Source organism: Crocuta crocuta, unplaced genomic scaffold (assembly GCF_008692635.1).
Source record: "Crocuta crocuta isolate KB4526 unplaced genomic scaffold, BGI_CrCroc_1.0 scaffold262, whole genome shotgun sequence".
Lineage (NCBI taxonomy): Eukaryota > Metazoa > Chordata > Mammalia > Carnivora > Hyaenidae > Crocuta > Crocuta crocuta.
In genome coordinates, this window is record NW_027528869.1 from 4566051 (window position 1) to 4584548 (window position 18498).

Consider the following 18498-nt stretch of genomic DNA (forward strand, 5'->3'; position numbering starts at 1 on the left):
GATCATGAAGGGCCTTGGAGACCATTGAAGACATTTGGGTTTTATTCTAAGTATGATGGGAAATCAAATGTTCGCATTGAAGCAGACCAGGAATCTGATCTGAATTATGCTTTTAAAAGTTCACTGATGCATGAAGAATGAATTCTGGGGAAGAGGGGGCAAAAGGTAGAGCAGGGAAGGAAGTTCAAAGCTTTTGCACTAGACCAGGTAAGAGGTAGCGACAGCTTGAATTATAGGATGGCAGTGACCATGGTGAGAAACAGACCAATACGAGACATATGCTGGAGGTAAACCTGAGAGAACTTGCTGATGGACGGGATATGGAGATGAGGGAAAAGGAGGAATTAAGAATGACTCAAGATTTCTAGTGTAAGCAACTATGTGGGTGATACTGCCATTTCATGATTGGGGACATAGAAGGAGGAACAGGGCCAGCTGGCAGCAGATACAGCAGGGAATTAAGAGTTTTGTTTTAGACATGCTAAATTTAAGATGCCAATGAGATATCCTGGTAGAGATGTCAAGCTGACAGATATAACAACCTGGAGCTCCATGGGAAGAGCTCTGGAATGGAGATCCATTCCGAAGGCATCATTACAGAGATGCATTTATGCCAGAGGGGTACACATATGAAGGGAACATAATGAATGAGATAGGAAGAGAGAGAAGGGAAGGGGAGGAAAAAGAAGACAGCCCATAACCAGGTTCTTCATCACTTAGAAGTCCTGTCTAAAAGGGGTGCCTGGAGGGCTCAGTCAGTTAGGCATCTGACTCTTGATTTTGGCTCAGGTCATGAGATCGGGCCCCATGTTGTGCTCTGCGCTGGGCATGGAACCTGCTTGATAGTCACTCTCTCCCTCTCCCTTTTCCCTTCTCTGTCTCTTTCTCTCTAAACGAATGAATGAATGAATGAATGAATGAATGAATGAATGAATGAATGAATGACTAAATAAATAAATAAAAGAATGAGCCAGCAAACTTGCATGAGAACCAGAGGCTAGTGATAGAGAAAAAAAATCCAGGAGAGTATGAGTGTTATAAAACTAAGAGAGAAGAGCATTTGATGAAGAAGGGAGGGGTCAAACATGCCAGATATTACTAAACGACCAAGATAAGGCCAGAAACCCACCCACCGGGTTTAGGATAATAAAAATTAAAGAGTAATGTTGGCAAGGCAACATCGTGGGGCAAACTGAACAGTAACCTGTAGGTGTAGGTGAAGAAATGGAAGCAGCATGTGCAGACAGTACTTTGGAGAAGTTCTACTCTAAATGGGGCTATAGGTAGAGAGGAAGGTAGCGTCAACTGAAGCTTTTGTAAAGATGGGGAATCAGAGGGCACCTCCGCGTGCTGGTGGGGATGACCATGAGCGAGGGAGAGACGGATGGTACGGGAGAGAGGAGTAATGAAGGAGAAAAACCCTTTAGAAGAGCAGAGGGGAGGTACTGGCCTCTGGTGAGGGCGACTTTTTGCCTCCCGGGAGGGGAAGGATGGGTACATGATAACAGACACAGGTGCGTGTGTAGACCCGGTGGTTGGGAGGAGACTGAGTTCCCTGCCAACAGTTTCCATGTTTCAATGAAAAGTGTTGGGAGATCACCCACTCTGATGGAGGAGGGAGAGGAGAGAGAAATGGGGGCGGGGTGGCGTTGAGAAGCCAGCACGGCCCTTCCGTGTAGTTTCTACATTCTTTCCACTCCGAGAGCAGCAGCCCTAACTTGGGCCATCCTAGTCTGCACCCCTACCCCATAGTGGTCTCCAAATTGACCTCCCTGGCCCAGCACCCACACAACCCCAACTCTTTATCTACCCACCCTGCAGAGGGATCCTGCAGACCATAAATCTGCGACATGGGAAGCAGCAGTGGCCTTGTTTTATACGACGTGCTACCTCCCCATCTGGGCGTGCAGAACCCCCCATCTCCTGACCCAACCTCCTCTGCACACTTACACGACGCATGCTTTCCCTCGGCCTCTGCAGAACGCTGCAGCGATCCACTCCTCCCCTCTTATGCTGTGAAATCTCTCGCTCTGAGGTCTTTGTTCCAGCTCTTCTTCCTGCCCGGCAGGGCAGGCCTTCCTCCCTCGCCCTCCCGCAGAATTCCTACCCGTTTCTCGAGATCCAACTCAAATCCTGCTTATGTCAAGAAACTTACCAGATTCTTCCCTTAACGTCAATGTCTCTCCCCATAGCTCCTTATTCCTTTCAAACTTATAAAAGATCAGAGCCTGTCTTGTACTATGAGCGTATATTTACACATGTGTATTTGCGTGTGTGCTTGCATCTGTCTTCAAGGAAGGTACAAAGGGAAGGCGAGAGGAGGGGAAGTGGACCCCCGCCGGGGAACGGCCAGGCGCCTCCCCACCGGCTTAAATCACACGGCTCCACAGTGTCTCCGGGGGCCCCTGGCCCCTGTTCGCTGACCCTGCTCGCCCCCCGGGCTGGCACGACCCTCCCCCCGCTCCGCGGGTTCCTCTCCCCCATTTCCCCCCCTGCGCCTCCCTCTTAGATGCCCAGTAATTGCACCAAATCGGAAGAAGCAGCTCCAGCTCTGAAAAGAGCAGTGGGAGGAATCGAGAGAAATAGGGCAGAGACATGAAAATGTAACGTTGAAAAATGCACGCTACAGGAAGCACGTGCTCCCCCCCCACCCCACCCCTGCATGCCATCTGATAAAATCCTGGCGGCGGCCTTGCTTTCCAGGCACATGCGGGGACCGTGAGAGGCTGGGCCAGGTCCCCCTGAGGTGACGAGAGTCCCCGGTGAGCCGGGGGCGTCCACGCGCGCGCGCGAGCCCGCGGGGGGGCCTGCGCGGTGGCCGGGCAGGGAGGCCGGAGGTCGGGGGTGGGAGGCACGCCCTCCCCCCGCCCCCCAACAGCACGACGCAGGCTGGGACACCACCTCCTCCTCTCCTCGTGCAGGAATTGTGAAAACCGGGCCCGACCCTGGGCCGGGGCGAGTGGCTGGGGCCCCCTCCCCGTGGCTGAGCCCTGTTCGCTCTGGGCCTGGGGCGGGAAGGCTGACGCGGCCGGGCTCCAGCCGCCCGAAAAAGCCCGATCTCGTTCCCGGCCCTGGTCTCTCACTCCCCCCGCAAAGCACTGCAGGGCTGCGGCCTGACTGATGCGGCGCGCGGGTGCACACAGGAGCCGGCTCGCGATTCCCAGCCCGCGGGCCCCGCGCCCCTGCGGGGAGGCGGCTGCGGCCGCTCGACGGCGACCCCTGGCGGCCGGCGGGGAAACGCTCCGCAGAGCTTCGAAAGCGAACGGCCGCTGGACACAAAGCAAAGGGAGGTTTTTTTAAAAGAAACTGGGGTAAGAAATATGCACCCCCAGATGGTGCAGGGCCAGGGGGTGGAGAAAGGAAGGAAAGCCAATTTTGCTTACTTATAAGCTAAACAAGAAGGAAGGGAACAATCTGTCGGGGATGGTGGGGGCTGCTGGAGGGGAGAAGGTGGAAATGTAGAAATCTGTTTATAGTTGGAACGGAATCTGTTTAATATGATGCTTACACAAAATAAGACTTATAAGTTTTTCCCTGCTTTGAACCCTGCTTCCTTCATCGTCATTTTAACTAGCAGTGGGCTCTGATCCGATTTCCTCTTTCATACTCCCAAACAGGCTGCACATTAGAAGAGGCATCTATCTGTTCAGGGAAATAAAACATACTTGGGTCCTCCAGTGCCTTCAGTGAGCCTGAGTCACAAGAGCCCATATAAGATAGGAGTTAAGAGCCTGGACACTTGAGACACAATGTAAGTCCAATATAGGTCACGCACTCGCTGTGTGACCTTGAGCACTTTGCTCAACCTCTCTGAACCTCTGCTCTTGCTTGTCTAGAAAACAGAGTGTAAGCAAAATGCACCTCCGGGACTGTGGCGATAAAGAGGCAGTGGTGTCTGAGGCACTCTTTTCCTCACCTCTGTCTCCGGGACAGAGAAGCTGGCTGATGCTGGTTCTAGGTTCTCTTCCTGAGCAGGACTTCTTTGGGACACGACTGTGATACATGCAGTTCAAGAACAAGCCAAGTGCCTGTGAGTAACAAAGGGATGAATCCTCCCTCACTTTCCCTGACTCCTTCCCTTTCTTTTCCATCAGTTCACACAGCTCATGCCTGAACAGGCAAGCAGACCGGGCAGCACCCACAAAATGGTAGGTGTGGGCGGAGGTGTGTTTGGTGTGCAAAGAGCTTCTTGGCATGGAGCTGATCTTAGCTTGGGATGGAGCCTGATGCTTTCCGTCAGTTCTTAAAGGCTGTACAATGTCCTTCTCCATGGTGTTAGCACTGCAAACGTTCAGTGGTTTGATATGCAGTGTTCTTTGCCAGGGGCTAGATGATGAAGAGGTTGTCTAGGGGGGCCCCTGCTCCTAAGGAGCACAGTCTAGTTGGAAAGGTGTGATGTGCACAGAGGAAGAACTAAGTAACAAATAATGATTATAAATGGCATGCGTGAAGGGTCGAATGAGGAGCCCACTAGCACTATAGGAAATCAGAGAATGAAAACTGATTCAGGTCAAAGCTGAGGGCCCAAGGGGCGCCTGGGTGGTTCAGTGGGTTGAGCACTTGACTCTTGATTTCAGTTCAGGTCATGATCCCAGGGTTGTGGGATCGAGCCCCACGTCAGGCTCTGCGCTGAGTGTGGAGCCTGCTGTATCTCTCCCTCTGCTTCCCCCACCACCACTCTCTCTCTCAAAAAAAGAAAAAAAAAAGTTGACGGCCCAAGAACTACAGAAAGTATCTTGGTACTTTGATGGGGGTGGGCAAGCTCTTCTCTCTAATCAGGATGTATCACTAGAAGGGTGCATCATAGGGTATACCATCTTCAGTGAGGAAGAACCACTTCCTCTTCTGTATCACTATGCAACTTCTGACAGTCTCCTGAAGATGCTGGGCCATGTCTAGCCCCATGACATTGGGCTTATCTCAGGACATGACTCACTTCCAAAGGCTCCACCTTCCAAAGGCACCTGCTCTGTGCCCATCTTCTGGAGGACAAAACTAAGTCGCAAATAAATTTATGTACATGAGCAAGAAGGAAGAAGATAAGTGCATAGTTACTCATGATTCCTTATCAGTTCACTCATCAGTTCACTTACATAACATCCATCCATCCATTTATCCATTCAGTCCTTCATGGATACACAAAGTATTGTATTTAGCAATTGTTGTATGCCAGCACTGTGTCCTGCACCATGAGTACAAACTAATGATGCATTTCCTTCCCTCCTACCCTGATCAAGATCCTATGTCACCCTAGTCAATTTTGAAGTATCTCCTTTGTCCCACCACATCTGAGGGACCCGATGTACTATGAGATGCATGTGGCTCATTCTGTTGCAGCAACGGGGCCCTGATAAATACGGATCCCACCACTCTGCGCAGCAGACTGTCCTATTGAATCTAATAGTTTAGATTTTACAGATCCACCCACCCACTTCCTGAAGGGACAAGGAAGCACAGAACGCAACGTACTGACCCCTTAGGTTCAGATACAAACGCATCAAACCTTTGCCTCACGCTAGCTCTGATGACTGACGCACAAGCTGGTTCTGACCTGACCCTCACAAGGGCCTGCCTCCCTGGGGTGTTCACCTAAAATCATTCCAGGACCCTTTTTGCCTGGCTGGCTGCCTCTCACTCCCACCCCCTGCCTTCATGGGATTTGTGACAATCAGTGCTCTTTAACAAATTTGCTGGAGTGTATTTGTGTGCCTTTAGTGGTGGCGGAAGGCTGTATAATTATCTCCCAATTCATCAGGCTCCTTAACAGGCAAATGCCTTTTTTTCCAATAAGTTTTTCTGGCTGAGGCGCCAATAGGCCTTGTTGCTACGGAAACCAGAACGTTTCTCTCTCTATTTGAATGGTGTGTTGAAAGCTCTGTGTGTGTGTGCACGCACACATATGGTAGCTGCTCGCTTTTACAGCTCTTTTCCCCTTTCCTACCTCTATGGACCCGTCTGGCATTTTCCCTACATCCCATGTTTCAGAACGTTCCCCGCTCATCCACAGCTCTTGCTTGTCCCTTCCTGACTTTCGCTGTGCCCCCACCTCCCCCTACCCTTCCATCTGGTGTTCTCAGCTGTTTAAAAAGAAATACCAGTTGGCTTGCGTTAAATCTAAGAGGGAGAGGGAAATAAAGGGTAATTGTAGAAACAAAGCTTTGCAAAAGGCCTTGACCAGCCAGGTGTTTCCGGCTGGAAGACTCATGGCTACCCTTGGCCATTTCCTAGAACACGGGGCTTCTTTACAGGAGGACAGGGGCATGGAGAGCGCACAGCCCAGCCCAGCAGCACCATCTGCTGCCACTGCTCTTGGGCACGGACGAACATGCCTCCACCCAAGTCACTGGGTTTGATTCAAGGACTCTTGGATGACGGGAGGCCTCCATTGGAATCTATTTCTTTATTCATTTATTCAACAAGCACTGACTCAACACTGAGTATATGCCAGGCACTGTTTTAGGCACTGGGGATATGCCCATGGCCCCTATCCTCAAGAAGCAAGACTTGCTCACTGATAATTGTGAAGACCACATGGTAAGTGGGTGGCTAAGTAGGTTAAGGGCTGGACTCTTGGACTCTTGATTTTGGCTCAGGTCATGATGGTTCCTGAGTCCAAACCCTGCATTGGCCCCACTGCCTCACACTGGGCTTGCGCTAACAGTATGGAGCCTGCTTGGGCTTCTCTCTCTCCCTCCCTCTCCCCCTCCCCTGCTTGCACTCGCTCTCTCATGCTCTCTCTCTCTCAAAATAAATAAATAAACTTTTTAAAAAAGACAGTATGGTAAGTGATGAAGTCATAACTAGGGTTGGGGCTCAGGAGTCCAACTGTCAAACTTACTTCTGAGGCCCAGGCCAGCATTTGCTAGCTGTAACCTCGGGTAAATGACCAAGGTTTAAGGTTCTATTTCCTTATCTCTAAGTTGTTTCTGATGATTAAACTAATGAGTATTTATTAGCATACTGCCCTGCCCTCAGTCCATACTCAATATTCATTGCCATTGCCAGGGTTACATGAGGGTTATGATAATAGGGAAAGAGACCACCTACGCAAGGTGTCATAGAAGAGGGGTTGGACTGGACATTTTCTAGGCAAGAAAAGGAGGAAGAACATTCTAGTCGGAGGGAGCAGATGAGCAAAGGCATGAGGTGTGGACAGAAAAATGCTTCTGTGCAGCTACAATGTCAGATACATGTGCCTGGGGACAGGGACACCATGGAATTGGCCTAGGCTGGGAGGACACTGATCTCTACCCTGAGAGGATTAAACCTTTAATCAATCCCCTTAATGGAGTGAGCATGAAATTCTTAGGCTTAAGAGAGACACAAGTAGATAAACTGTTTAGAGAAAAGAGTTTTTCCTGGTGATACACAAAATCCCAAAATTAAAGGGCTCCCGAACCTTCCCTTGTTTTAAAAGTGACAGATACCAGCTGATTCCAGCTAGCACCACACATCACTTGATTCCTTTACCCCGTGTTGGCCCATCCTCCAGTATATTCCAGGCCATGCATACCTGGGCATCGGGATATAAGATGCAGCACGTCCAGCTGTGTAGCCTTGAACTCGGCATTGAGGCCATGTGGGAGGAGGGGTGGTGAGATGACCCCTGAGGTTTCTTCTAGCTCTTGACAGCATGACTCTAAAGTTAAAGCTGTGGTTGGTAGAGAAGCTGGCAAGGGAGGGAGCGGCCGTGTGTGTAGAGGGGAGTGTGGTGGCTGGAGGGGCAGCAGTAATGACGGGGCAGAGTGTGCACTGTGGAGACACCAGACATGGATCAGTGACTGAGTTGGGGCTGGAGGGGAAGAAGAAAGCCCGGCAACAACTTGGAGGCTACTTTTGTGTTCCTGGAGGTTGGCCGAAACAGCAAGTCAAGAGTCAGACCGGATGCACTGGGTTTTGCCGAAGCATGAACGAAAGAACAGAACTGTGAGGTCTGCTTTGGGTCACATGGTATACATCCAGCCTCTACTCTTGACACTGAGCAAGCATTGTGGAACTTTGCAGTCTAAAATTATGCCAAGGTTTCTTTTACCTTTGGTTTAAAAGGAGACAATGGTATCTCCGAAAATAAGTGTGAGCCTGGATTTCTAGAATCAAAAGCTGGCCAAATTTAATAAGGCAGTGAACCAACCTCATGTGACACAATGTCCCCTGTCCTGTCCACTCCACACCTACCTGCCCTTAACAGAGGCCTGTAAGGGGTACAGTGAAGTGTTATATTTGGGGATGTTTGTTTTCTCTTAAGAACTTATAAGGAAGGGGGGTTAGGTTTTGTTTGTTTTTCCCCCCATTGATTTGTGTATTCTGCATTCTTTCAAACCCACGAGAATGGATTTCTTCTGTAACTAGAAAAAAAGACACGCATACATGCATTTTTAATGGGTTTGATGAAGCTTCAAAAGATTTAGAAGTAAAATACTTTTTAAGGCAAGGAAAGTTTAGATGGAAATGGGGAGAAACATAGACACTACTATGCACAGATAGTAGGTGAAGCTTTCCATTTGTATTATCCTGTTTGGGCCTCACAACGCCTATTGAGATATATATTCTATACCCTTTGACACACGAGAAAGTTGAAGTTAAGGTCTGTTGAAAAACTTCCCCAAGCTCCACCCTCTCTCTAATCAGTGGTGGACTGAGTAGTCACAGCCATGTTTGCACCACTTCAAAGCCTCCAGCAGCCCCACCATTTACACTGATGATAGAAGAAGAAGAAGAGAGTAGATCAATAATAAGGTTGACCTTTGACACAAATTCACAGGAATTAATGCTTTTATCTCCTGGGTCCCAGTTCTCAGAATCTGGTTGGTGACAGTGTCACTTAATCAGGTCCTTTTCTCCCCCAAATTTCCCCAGGCTCCAAAATTGCTTTTCCTTCTTCACCTGACTCATCTGAACTCCATTTCTGTCCACTTGGAGCTCTGAACCCCAGTTGTTAAAAAGTAAGTAACAAGATTTACTGATCCAAGAGTGTGAGAATCTGTGGGCTGTATTCTTATTTTGCTAACTGTGTTTGCATCATGAAATTTGATAGAACCAAATGACCGTCTCATAGATGAAGTCAAAGACAGTGATGGAAAACAAAACGATGAATTTCAGATTGAGGAAAAGAGACTTGGGGCCCAGTGAGTTCTTTGTTTTTTTAACAGGTTGATTGGCATATGATTGACATACACTAAACCATCTATATATAAGGTGCACAATTTGATAAGTTTGGGCATATGTAGAAATTTGTGAACCATCTCCACACTCAAGATAATAAACTTATTTGTCATGCCCGGAAGGTCCCCCCTGTGGGGAAGTGAGTTTTTGATTCCCTTAAATTGGACCAGCTCTTAGGTAGAGTGGCTCTGCTAACCATAACAGAGCTCAATGACATTTTTGTGAACTAAATGTAGCTTTACAACCAAGTGCTTTTAAAGCCTGTTCCCAATTCTGGAAATGATTCTGAGGTGGGGGGGGGGGGGGGGAGAAAAACAGTCTCTAGACCTATTTGCAAATAAAAATCATAGGGGGATGATAATCCCCAGAAAATACACAATGCACCTGATAGCATATTCTACACAAGTCCTGGTTAGGAAAATACATTTGTACTTAACGTGGGTTAATTGTATATTGGAAAATTCCAGCAGAAGTGAGTGCATTGTTCAGGCCCCATGGGCCACACCAGCAGATGTCAAGTTCACAGCCACTGGGGCCAGAAGGACAGAGCTGAGGAGGTTCTCTGTTTCAGACAACTGAACAGATAGTCAAACTTGGAGATTTGGGAAAAATTAAACTCAAGACTGGGAAAGGACCTACCGCAAGACTGTCAGTTCCTTAATGACGACGGGAAGCATGCTCATTTATTTTGGTGTTTTTAATAACCTAAATTTCCTAGCACGGGCCTTGAAGGGTTTGTTGGAAAGAAATCCTGAACCATGAATGGGGATACCTATTCAAAATGAGATGGTCTCTGGTTTCACAAAGGGGAGTTTCCAGGGTGGCTACTCACAGAAGTCCCTCACTCCGGAAGTGAGGTGGCAAGGACACCACCTAGGAGAAAGGCTGTCACTAGGATGTCCTGCTGTTCTGTGCGCTTCGTGCACCGAGCACCCACAACACACCAGACACCGTGCAAGGTTATGCCTGGATGGGGGAGGGAGCCAAGCACACAAGCAGGGTGGCAGGGCCTATGCAAGGGGAAGAGCACACAGCACAACGGCATGCGGGTGGAGCATCTAACCTGTCTTGGGGAGTCAAGGAGAACCTTCCAGACGCTCTGGCCTCCAAGCCTCATCCAGCTACCTGAAGGAATGCTCTTTTCAAACTGATTGTTAAGTATCTTGTATAACGCCAAGCTCTACCATTTAGCTTCTTCATCTATAATAATGGATTCACTTCAGGGATGCCTGGGTGGCTCAGTCAGTTAAGCGTCCGACTCTTGATTTAAGCTCACGTCATGATCTCATGGTTCGTGAGTTCGAGCCCCACATCAGTGGGGTTGAAACTGAAAGTGCAGAGCTTGCTTAGAATTCTCTCTCTCTCCTTCTCTCTCTGCCCCTCCCCTGCTCAGTCTCTCTCTCTGCCTTTCTCTGTCTCAGAGTAAATAAACTTAAAAAAAAAAAATAGATACACTTCAGAAAAGTGAAAAACCAATCTTATTCTGGAGTAAAGTCACACATTAAATATACGCCTGGTGAATTGTAACATGGGACATGGGCTTGTGGGCTGCCGTGGCACCTAAAGGTGGATGGGGCGTGTAAGGGTTTCTCAGTAAAATGTATCTGTGTCAAGTTCTGGTATTTATTACAACACTAACATCTGTCTTAAAATATGTTCAGAGAGGGGCGCCTGGGTGGCTTAGTCGGTTAAGCGTCCGACTTTCGCTTAGGTCATGATCTCACAGTTCGTGGGTTCGAGCCCTGCGTCGGGCTCTGTGCTGACTGCCAGCTCGGAGCCTGGAGCCTGTTTCAGAGTCTGTGACTCCCTCTCTCTCTGACCCTCCCCTGCTCACGCTGTCTCTCTCTCTCCTAGAAATAAATAAAATATTTTTAAAAAATATGTTCAGAGAAGGCTTCGTAGAGAAGAAAAAAGACAACAGGATAGAGAAAGTAGGGTGATAACAAGAGAGAGTGAATGAAGACTGAAAATGGTGGGCAGAAAACAGAGGCGAAGGCAAGCTTGAGAGAGGAGAGGGTGGGTTGGAAGACAAGGATGAGAGGAAGAGGCCAGAAAATGCTGAAAACTGGAGCATAAGGAATCCAGTAGAGAAGTCATGAGACAATGAATGTAAAAGGAAGGAGCTACACTAAAGAACACACACTGGGAGAAAAAAAAGACAAAGAACGAAGAAACTGAGGGTGTGAGCGTGCAGAGTATGGGGAGATCCATGCGTAAGCAGCCTGCCCATCTATTGCCCTTCGTGGAGGTGGGGAGCTTGGAGGAGCTCCTGACCATGCGGGGTAAAATCAATGCCATGAGGAGCCGGCGTGCCCCTCCTATTTGAATATCTCTAGGGGAAAACTGGAGGAACCAACTGCGTCACAAGAGCCTCCCTGAGCCATGCTTCTAAGGGCACCCTTCTGTACCCTTCACCAATTTAAGACCAGATGGCCAAGAGAGCACAGAGCCTTCCAGAAGTCTTCAGGGCCTGGCCCCTTGACACAGTAGTGACATCTCTGCCCCAGCAGATTTTGTTCCATACATTCAAGCCAATCTCTGGAACAAGTGCCTAATGAGAATTTTTCAAGTGGCCCCATGATAGGACTGCCTAACTTGATCATAAAATATCTTCCAGCTACTCAGATCTTAAAATAGCAAATGTTCCCCTTAAGAATCTGTGTAACTGTTTTTTTCATGTGCCATTTCCTCTTTTCGGTTAGAAGACGTGAAAGGCATTCCCTGGATTATGGTGGGGTTTATTTGAGCATTGCTTGTGCTGATGCAGACATCATGCTCACCACAGTGGGGTCTGTGTCCCTAAGACATCAGTCCAGACAAGAGACTAATAGCAAGAGGTGAACGATATGGCCGTGTTTGAACAGGGGGGTAATGTGACCGCTGCAATTACATGGAGGACACTAATACAATTAACCAGAGTTACCAGCTATTATGAGGTCATTGTTGGCCAAATCCAAGAGACGGCTGGGAGAACTCAAGGGCTTCAGTTCTCCTCACTCCACTTCCAAGGGGACGGTAAGACATCAAAGATAATATTACGTTCTCAAGACCCCATAAAGTTAGTCATCCCATCAGAAGATGGAACTCTCATTAGACAGGGCAAAAGAGATACCATTTCTGTAATTCACCCCAATTCATCCTTTTGGTTCCATTGCTGTCTCAGAGAGATTAAGGCAATACCCAGAGCCACCTTCTCTCTAGAACTGTCCAGCCTTTGGAAGGCCAGATGACATAGAGGGAACCTCAGAGATGAGTGAGCAACCCCGATCGAAGAAGACTCAGAATGGGCTGGATAGGCTGAGATAGATAGGTCAGCGCCAGGCTGACCTCCACCATAAGCCCTTAACAGGGTGTTGTTCTTTCTAATGCCTCAAAAATCTCTTGGGACATAGTTTCTTTTTCTGGCAGAATGATGGTAACTCTCAGGAGTTATCTGTTGGATGGACTTCCTTTGTCTTAATCCTGTTTGCTCAGCAAGAGTGAGTAAGAGGCCAGGAGTAAGCAAATCAGGATACAGACTTCCAAGTTCCCTTCAACTATAAGGCTTTATGAATGGATAGAGGGACATTTTACCTCTTCTCTGGGTACAAAGGAACAGAAGAACAAAGAGCATTAACTCAGAAAAAACAAGGCATGAGTTGAAGCCTAAATCTATAGTAATTCCATGACAAAAGCTTATTGTTAATTAATAGTTTATTGAATGCCTTCTAGATACCTTGTAAATAGTTTATTGAGAGTCTAAGTACTTATGTATATTATACCATTTAGTATTTACTAAAACTCTATAATGAACATATTACACTCAACTTATAGGTGAGGAAACTGAGGCACAAGGAATTTAAATAGCCTGTCCAAGGTCTTACACTAGTAGGCAGCTGAGCTAGATTGGCTTGACCTCTGAGCTCATCACTGTCACACTGTCTCTTGGAGAATATCCATATAATATGATTGAGCCTGTCACTTAGGTCCCAGAGCGTCTTCCCTACAGCCCTGGACAGCTGCACACACTCCTGACTCTCACTGGGGGAACTTCTCCCAGTCAGGTGCATGCTGGCTGGCCAAATGAGACATGATTGGGAATAATTGTGACATGATATGGTCTGGGATGAAGAGCAGATGGGACTTGAGTGCACAGAAACCCTTTGGGGTCTGATTTCAAGGGAAGGAGACATGGCCATCTTAACGATTTGGCAAGAGGAGTTAGACAGGAAGGGTGACAGCCATGGCTGATGTGGTTGGCAACAGCTAAAACTGATAATTACCTCCTGCCCACAGTTTGAAGTCATCATTCTCAGCATGGACAGCCCTGGAGCCCAGGACCTAGATGGGGTCATATGGAAGGGACAGAAAAGCAAGGTCACGGGGGCCATCTCTTTGGAAGAGTGTGGCTGAGACAGACCCACAGCATTTCAGCTTGCATTTCAGACTTGAGCACCATGAAGAAATTGCTGACCCTTTTTGAGCCTTGAGTGGGAGTTAAGTCTCTTCTAATTCTAAAATATTCTGAGTTTACCCAGAGCCTATTAAGTACTCTACATAAAGGTATCTTCTCCATGGCAATTAAAAGCAAAGGCACCTCTTATAAGAAATGGAGCAACACAGGGGTTCAGTTCAAAGACAGGCATACATTGGCATCCAGTTTGTCATCCTGAGGACATTAGGGAATGGGTCTCTTTCTTTCCTTCTCCTGCATATCAATCAGCATGCCTTTGGCTGCAAGTAAGAAAATACCCATCCAACAGACTTAAACAATATGGAAATATATTTCATAAGAAGCCCAGAGGTAGGCCAGCTCCAGAGTGAGCCAGTTCATCCTCAAACCCAGCTTCTTTCTATCTCTCCCCTCTGCCGTTCTCTGAGGACAGATCTGTTCTCAGAAGTGGGTTTTCCAGACAGTTACAAAGATGGCTGCTATATTTCTAGGTGTTGTTGTAAGATACTACAATGTCTAGGAGAAGAAAAAGTCAGTCGTTTCCAACGCATTGCTTTTTTTTTTTAATGTTTTTAATGTTTTATTTATTTCTAGGAGAGAGAGAGACACAGCGTGAGCAGGGGAGGGTCAGAGAGAGAGCCTGAAACAGGCTCCAGGCTCTGAGCTGGCAGTCAGCACAGAGCCCGACGCGGGGCTCGAACCCACGAACCGCGAGATCATGACCTAAGCGAAAGTCGGACGCTTAACCGACTAAGCCACCCAGGCTCCCCCAATGCATTGCTTTTTTAAGAGGATAAAAACAAAAACCCCTTTTCCAGAAGTCCTTTCATATCTCATTGTCTAGAATGAGCTCATATGCCCAATCACAACCCATCACAGGGAGGAGAGTGATACCACCAGCAATGACTCTGACTTTTGAGGATTAACAGAGAGACTTCTGAAGAGGCAGAAACCTGAGCAAAGTCAGGACTCCAAAACAGAAAAGAGCTGGGAGTAACTCTGCAGGTGGTAATTGGCGGCAAAGACAGCTATTTGATTTCCAGTACTCATTTTCCTCTTCTTCCTTAACGACGTAAACCCTGGTATTTAATTGGGCAGAATAAAGACTACATTTGCCAGCTTTCCATTTTCACCACTGTCTACGGCCATGTCATTAAATTCTGGTTGCTGAGATATAAGCAGGGGGCTGTATGGAACTTTTGAAATGTTGCTTACATGGAGCTAAGTCAGCTTGGAGTCCTGCCAGCCATGTTCTGCTTTCCTCCTTCTTCCAGCCTACGACCCAGATGTGATGGCTGGATCTCCATCAGCCATTTTGGATCATAAGTTCTCCTAGAGGATGGAATCCACATCCTAGAATACAGTAGAGCAGAAAGACAGGAGCTTAGGTGACTGGTGACTCCATGACCATCAGACCTGCCTTAGACAACCTATCTCCACACTTACGTGGGAGAATGAACTTGTGTATGTTTAAGCCTTTATTTGTCTCATCTGTTGCTCACCACCAGTACCATTCTTAACCGATACAGCAACCAGCAATGAATGCTACACCTCAAGAGTTAAATTATGTGGGTTAACTGAGTTGATGCTCTCAGTCCGGGAAGGCATGAAAGACACAGACAGTGAGAAATTTTGGAACCAAACGGATCTGAGTGCAAATTCTGCCTTTGTCACTTATGACCTGTGTGATCACTGGTGAGTGCCTTCACTTCTCCAAGCTTAATTCCACCGTCTGTAAACTAAAGCTGGATATTCTTACTGGTCATGGGAGTTAACATAAGAAAACGTTTGCAAAGCACTCTGTGTTGCAATCACATGGAACAGATCCACAATAAGTGGTCCTAAATGTTTTAGAAAATAATCATATGCCTTGAAGGACCTAGAAATCACCGAGCCCAAACCTCCCATGTTTATAGAAGAAAAAACTGAGCATCACAGAGGTGAAATCAGATTCCCAAAGGGTCTCTGAAGTCCCCTGTGGGAGGCACAGTTGTCACGCTTACTCACAAAGGACACTTTCATCATTCTGTGCCCTGCGTGGCATCTACATTGCCCATGGCCCTGGGGCCCCAGGACTCCTCTTCTGGATGCACTGCCCAACCCCTGATGAAGGACAGATATTCAGCCCCGAGCATCAGCCACCGAGATGGTGTTCTTTTCCTGCACTGATACATCAGTCCCATCATGTGGTACTACTTTAATTGCTGTCCTATTTTTGGAAAAATAGATGGCTAAACATAAGCCATTTTTTCTTAGCATTTTTTTGGTTACTGAAGCAAAGTACTCAGTAAATAAGGCCTGATTTGCATGACATTTTGCATGAATAGCGATGTTGAATGAACAAGGTAACAGACTTTGAACTTTTGTAGGCATTCTATTCAATTTTAAAATGATTTTTTTTTCGTTAATTCCCAGTAGATTTCCACTGACATTAAAATCGACCACAATTTGGGAGGCCTCTGGTGGCTACAATGAGAAAATACAAAAGCAATTATAAGCCTGTGCGTGTTTGTTTAGCTAAGTGAGGTATGCCTTTACTTATGCACATTCGTCTACGCAGGTTTTCCAGGCATGGGGACCTGGGATCAACTCTAAACCTCAGGTAGCGTCAGAGTTTTAGGCATTATCAGGTTCTTTCTGGGAGCCAAAGAGGACTCATGCTGGGCTTTCCCAGGTCAGAACTGGTCCAAACAACGCCCACAGACATTCAAAGGCAAGAAAACACTGGAAAAGAGAAATAACCACCAATCTTACATTCTAGAAGTAGTTATGTATTCCACTTTGGGCCGGTGTACTAACTAGATGGCAAGTTCCACACTGAAATAACTAAATAAAAGACTTTGGTGTCTTTTCCACCAAGCACAATCCGAATGCCCCAGCACTCAAGAAATTTTCCCAGTGTGACTGTTTGTTCACATAACTCACCCCGGGGCATAATTGTACAGCACGGCAGTGATGGATGACTAGGAGAGAGCACATAGAATAGAATAATAATTCTACTCTGGGTTTAAATAATGCTTTTCCTCCCCAGAGGTCTGAAGGTTTTCATATAGATTCGAAGGTAAGGGTGGGTATTATTAACCCCTTTTGTGTATGTGGATATAAAGATGTAAGTTGTTTGTCCAGAGACGTAGAATAAAAGCATATTCAAGGTGAATAATCACCTTTGATATTATCTCTTTTCTTAGATGGAGAGACTGAGGTCGGGATGGTGATGTGATTTTTCCAAAGCTGTATCATTAATGGCCAAAAAACACCCCTAACCCTTCCTGGAGCCGGAAACAAACATGAAGTCTCCCGACAGCCTGGTAAATACCTGCTCCATTTTCAAGTCCAGCTTTTCCAGAAACATAGCACCAAAACAGGCTTCCCATCGAGCCAAATCGAGGGCCGAGTCTCCCTGGGGTCAGCAGGGTCATGGTCAGAGATAACATCTGCTTCCAGAATCCCGGGGTGGGGGAGCTATTTCACAATAAGAGTAGGTAACACGGTAACCGGAGAGATCTCACAGGAGTAAACTTTCCCCAAATTTATATACAGACATCCCCTCTCCATATTATAACAGCATTCAGATTTCCTGCCTAGCTCTGTCTTTCCACCGTTTCCACAGTCATCCACATCCCAGAAGAAGATGGGATTAGCTAAGAAGAACATTAGCTAAAACCTGTTTCCCTTGCTTACAAGCGAAAGGAGGGTTGTTCTGGAGATTACTCACAGGGCCCTCTTCTCTCAGATATAAATGTGCCTCCCAAGGTCCTGCATCTTCGCATCAGGAATAGATCCTACTTAGCAGAAATGGGGATGATCAAGAGTTTTAGTTCTAAATCACGGTATGTTCTAAGATACAAGGGCACATATGACATCACCAATAATTCAGATATCACATAAATATTTACCACACAAAGCCTCTCTCCAGAGGAACAGAAGAGAAACGATGAGTACATGGAGATGTCTGCTGAATTCTTGTACCCTGCTAGAGGGTGCTCGGGTCGGCTCACCCCAGTTTTGTGCCCGTGCTCCCCAGGTGAGCTTCCCCCACAGGGTATTTTGTCAAACTTCTCGGGACAGGTAGCTTTTTGGTGAGGTGCCCTTGACCTATGAACTTCAGTGACAGGTGCCTCTNACCGGAACGCGTCCCAGTGCTGAGTCCTGGCTTTCTTGGGAACTGAATGTGTAAGCGGACATCTGCTTTCCCTTCCTCTCCCGCCTGCTGTCCACTCTTGGGCCGCTTCGCTGCGTATTAGCACTTCAGACGGAGGCCATGAAGGAGTCCGTGTGAAAATCTGACCCCTCAGTTCTGCTGTTTTCTGGAAGCAATGGTGAAACACCAGTTGCCAAACCAGGCAAAGCCATTAGCCATTGGAATCTGTGGATGGAATTCCCCCTATTTCCTCACAGATAATTGAACATTGACAGTAAAGGTATTTTCTCTTCAACTTTCTTCAGAAAAAAAAAAAAATTTATCTCTGATGCCGGCTTCCTGGGGGCGGGCCAGGACCCACAAAAAATCAACGGCTCTGGCACGCCCGAAAACTGGAAGCTTGGTGAGGGAGGCCACAGACCGAAGACAATCCCAAGGTCTCCGGGCTCGCGGGGACGTGGGGCCCGCCTCCCCGTCCCTCGGGCGGCCCCTCCGTGCCCACCTGTGCGCCACCCGCGACATCCAACGCCAGCCGCAGCCCACCCGTCCTGTACAGGCTGCCCCCCAGCCGCAGCCCCGGTCACACCGCCTCTCACTGCCCGCGACCGCGCCTCCCCCTCCTCCCCTCACCGCTCTTCCGTCCAGGCCCAGGTCTGAAATTCCCTTCCCAAACCCGAGCCTTCGAGGCCTGGCTCGAGCCCAAGGGCGGCCCGAAGACCTCCAGCACGGCTTTGAACCCTCCGGGCACATCCTGGGGCACTTC

At 47.6% G+C, this 18498-nt stretch overlaps 1 long non-coding RNA gene across 2 annotated transcripts in view; it reads right to left on the reverse strand.

Moving 5' to 3' along the window:
- LOC144225219 (uncharacterized) overlaps positions 1 to 18498 on the reverse strand; it is a 47056-nt gene that overhangs the window by 28329 nt on the left and 229 nt on the right. The window contains exons 2-3 of one of the 2 annotated variants that reach the window (XR_013333239.1): positions 16911 to 17056; positions 14810 to 14947 (exon numbers count right to left, since the gene is read on the reverse strand). This is a non-coding gene — a long non-coding RNA (uncharacterized LOC144225219). The remainder of the gene's footprint in view (positions 1 to 14809; positions 14948 to 16910; positions 17057 to 18498) is intronic. The other variant, XR_013333240.1, reaches the window with a different exon arrangement.